This window comes from Antrostomus carolinensis, unplaced genomic scaffold, assembly GCF_000700745.2.
Source record: "Antrostomus carolinensis isolate BGI_N321 unplaced genomic scaffold, ASM70074v2 scaffold16080, whole genome shotgun sequence".
Classification (NCBI taxonomy): Eukaryota; Metazoa; Chordata; class Aves; order Caprimulgiformes; family Caprimulgidae; genus Antrostomus; species Antrostomus carolinensis.
The window spans coordinates 19,659-24,023 of NW_010287852.1; the positions used below are offsets into that span (position 1 = coordinate 19,659).

Consider the following 4,365-nt stretch of genomic DNA (forward strand, 5'->3'; position numbering starts at 1 on the left):
CTCAGCTCTCTGCTGGCAGATAGCTGGAGTCCCCACTTTGTCAAAGCTCTGTGAAATACTGCTTTCCCCTCCCAGGAAGTGTGAAACTGTTCACCTCTGGCTTTGGAAATGCTCATAAATGTTCTAACACTCACTGTGCTATAGTTTTACAGTAATGACTAAATCCCTAGTAAGGTTAAATAAAATCGTTTTCTACTGCAAATAATTATTGTAAATCTCTGGAGTTATATAGGAGCAGGTGGATCAAATGAGAGGGCCTGATGAGAAATAAAACACTGATATTTCCTACAGTCATTTGTGATTTCTTTATTTCATGTATGCTTTCTTTGCATAACCAATACACAAAGACTCTAGCTCCGTGTTTCACCTTTTTCTGATAAATATCTTCCTTGGCAATTTTTTTTTCTTCTTCACTGAATCTAGTTAATAAAGAATAGGTGATAGAAAACCTCTTGCAGCCTGAGCAGCAGGGCTGGCTAAGAATTTTTATTGTAACAGTTTTCACGGCTTTTCTTTTCAAAGCTCATGAATGTTTTTTTTATTTGCAAGCATTTATATCAAGATTAGGAATTTGGCTGATTTTAGTACCTGTGAGCAATGATGTGGTGTGTCCTTGCTGAAGAGCTGAAAGGGCTGCTACTCTGGCCTGTGAGCAGTCAATCTTCACCACTGTTTATTGAAAACAGCTCTTTGCTGGTATTGGTTTCTCAAACATATTTGTTCTCAGCATGGGAATAATTTGTAGTGGCATGATGGGAATGCATTGGAGCTGTTTGAGAGGCAATTGGTTGTTTTCTGAAGTTTGTTGAATCAAGAACTCGGGGATTCCTGAACACAAATAAACTGTAGAACTGGGGAAACTGGCCAATAAAGCCAATTCCTTGTGCCAGAGGATTATCTGTTCCCCAGAGTACCCACAAAGTAGCAGTGTCTTCCACTTCTAATCCCAGCAGCAACCTCTCAGCACTTCTTCAGAAGGAAAAACAAGCTTGACTTAAATTGGTAAGATCTGTCACATAGAGGAGCTTTTTAACAAACCTGAGGAGTTAAGCTTCTTTTTTTGACTTTACACACAAGCTGCTTTATTGCAAAAATAAGGTTTTGAGATGCTGTCTGGCAATAGGAAATGTGTGTGTTCCCTCACAAACAGGCCTGGGACCTCCTGAAAAGGCTCTGTTAAAACAAAGTTTTTTGGTTTTGTGGGCAGGTGGGGAAGGGTCCAGTCTCTTGCTTCTGAGTTCTTGAAAAATTAATATATTTTGAGTGACAGAGAATATTGTTAGGGTTGGTCAGGAGGATTGGATGTTATCCTGACTATGGTACAGATATTGATTGATAAACAGGAGGGGGAAATTGTATATAATTTTGGATTTAACTGTCTTCTCACAAAGCTTTCTGTGCCAGTCTTATTTCCTTATCTAGCTACCCCTTATAGCTGCTGAAGATTGTGCACTTGGAATATGGGAATTAATAGGAATTAATGCTTTTGTTATTATGATTGACATAAATTTTAATTCTACTGTGCTGCATTATGTAATTATGCAGTGAATCCAGGTGAGCCAAACTCATACAAAATTTCATTGATGAAAATCAGTTTACAACTACTTAATCCTCATTTTGAAGGAAAGTATAAGGATCTTACATTGCTTTGTTGTTTCTTCTAATCACTTTTTTATTGCATAAAATGTTAAAGCAAATGGTGGGTATTAAACAGTGAAATTAGTGCATTAGTTCAAACTATATTAAAAAAACTTGTTGATATGACTTAGGCAATCTTATTCCTGTGGACTCCTATTTTAACAGTCTACCTACAAACGTGAGGATGGCTTCGTCTTGAAATAGTTTCAGAAGATTTTAGATATATACCTGTGGCATTTAAAATACATAATTTTGTAATATTTTACTTGAGCATTAATACTGGAAGACTCTGCCAGTCCATACCAGGCAGCACAGTTGAATACTTAGTTCTTTCCTGAAAGATGTCACTGTAACCTATGACCTACCAAACCTAAACCTAAAAACTTCCAGGTAAGGAGATACAGAAGTCAACTTTTATGGCCTGCTGTCAAGCCTTCAAGTAAAATAGGTGGTAATGGTGGCTCTTTTTTTTTTTTTTAGCTTCTAAACAAAAATTAACAAAATGATATGTTCTGCCCTCAGTGGATATGAAGAATGATTGATCTTCATCTTAGTATTAAACTTCATATTATCCTAAATTAGCAACAACTGCAAGGACACCACCCAGTAAACAAAGACTTAAGTTACTGTCTGCCAAGTTAGCCAGCAGCATTGTTTCTATCTTGAGAGATGTTTTCCCACCTTCTCCTTTAATCCAGGAAGATTTTGTAGTTATCTTTTTTCATATGCAAGGAGAAATCTATCCCCCTGATTCTAATCTGGTAAACTGCCCTGATTTCCAGCAGCAGCATTGTGACTAAAACCCCCTGGCAACCCTGTGTGGCTGGAATATTAGCCCTTCAGGGCCTCTTCTGTGTGCCTGGATGCTTTTCCGTAGTGTTCATTCTGTCTGGTCTCCAGCACAATAACTAGAAAACTGGGCTTTAAGAGTGTTACAAAATGTAAGAAGATTCTGCCTGAGCACAGACCTTATCAGGTCTGCAGGGAGAAGAGCAGTGCCTTACTGGTAGGAAAGGGAAAGGCTAAGGGAGCCCAGAATGCCATGATTTCTCAACAGGTATTTTGAATATGTTACCAGGACTCCATGTGGAAAAGCTTTTCCAAGAGACTCACAGTCTGCAGGCCCACTTTCAGAGAATTTGTATGCAGAGAGTTGTGGGTCTGTTGAAAACACATTCCAGTCAGCTGTGGTAGTAGTGATTTTTGGGAACTGTTATTATACTTCCAACACTCGGAACACGCTGCGTCGAGCAGATGAGAAAAAGCAGAAATCTGAGAACTTTCAAAATAAACAGAAAAAACCTCCAGAACACAAGATCAGAACTTAATCCACACACAACTGTGTTGCCCTTAACCTGTAAACTGAATAGCAAAATGATGCAGTGATTACCAAGGTTTTATCACTCTGAAGAGGTAAGTCAGTGGATGTTCAGCCATATTAATAAAGATCACTTTGATGCATGAGTCTTATTTTGGAGAGGTTTTTGTACTTTTCCTGACAGTTGTACTTCTCTGTTCGGGTCCATTTTTGTCAAAGCAGTGAATGTTATTGCTCCCTCCTCCGCTCCATTTTGTATATGTGCTATTTTAATGTGGTATATCAAAACATGAAATAATTGGCAGGAGATTTCCCACTCAATGGCATATCCTAGTCCACAAAATTACCTGCCTTTACTCACTGTGTGGGCTAGATCGTTTGTTAAAAGAGAATAATTTCTGATTAATAATGACAACACAGTATTATATCTACTGCTGTGTATTCTTTTAAATCAAAGTCTTTCTCCTTACCCTTCCCTTTGCTTAAAACTAGCCACAGACAGCTTTGAAACATTTAATTCTACTTTGGACAGCCAAGAAAGTATGAAACAAAAAAAGAGTGATTGAGTGCACCAGGGAGCATCAGCAAAGAGCAGTGCTAATTGTTGAAGAATAAAAGATAACAGCCAATTTTGTCAAGAAGCATTGACAAGAAAGATAAGTTGGAAGTAATTAACTGTCTGACAAGCTGGAAGTGATGTGTCTGCCAATGGCTCTTTAAATCATCAGGATATGAAATGTGACAGCCATTTATCACTTTTATGAGGCACTGCTGCCCAGCTTTCCCTTGGGAAGCCTGGAGGTAGTATATTCTTTGACTATCTTGCTGAGAAAAGGCGTGGATATATTTCAAGGGCTTCCCATTTTTGGGTGCCTGTCTTGAACTGTGATTATGGTGTGTTCTTAGCCTGACTAAATCTGATTTGAGCTCAAGCCATTCTGAGGTCCTGTTTCTGAGCGTGTTTTACTTGACCTTACCAGGTATCCAGAGTGTGTCTAGGAGCTTGGTTCTGCAATTGTCAGGAAAGGAAACTTCCACAGACGGAAGAAATACAGCACTCATTTGAAAACTTTCCCTCTTTTGTCTGTTCCCATTAGTACTGTAGATTTCCTGATCTCTTACTGATCAACAGGCCTCTCGTAGTGGGGAAAAATATGCAATTATTCTCATGATAGCAGGCAAAAAGGGGGATTTCTGAAAGCTGCCTCTATGTGCAGAAGCATATTCAAAGACCACTGAAAGTCTTTTTGCATTGCTCTCAGTTGACATGTTTTGTTTTGTTAGGTTTTGCTGTTTCCACTCCAAGTGTTAACCAGTATTGATATTGGACTCCAGGGTGTGGTGTAGCATGCTCAGGCTGTGACATTGCTTTGAACAGCTTGCACCTTTTGTTCTCCAGTGCCACTAGG

At 38.9% G+C, this 4,365-nt stretch overlaps 1 protein-coding gene across 1 annotated transcript in view; it reads left to right on the top strand.

The window, feature by feature from the left end:
• The window catches only part of MTOR (mechanistic target of rapamycin kinase), a gene marked incomplete at its 5' end in the record, with an annotated part of 54,797 nt that overhangs the window by 19,358 nt on the left and 31,074 nt on the right, over positions 1 to 4,365 (top strand). The gene's annotated exons all lie outside the window — the stretch shown is intronic.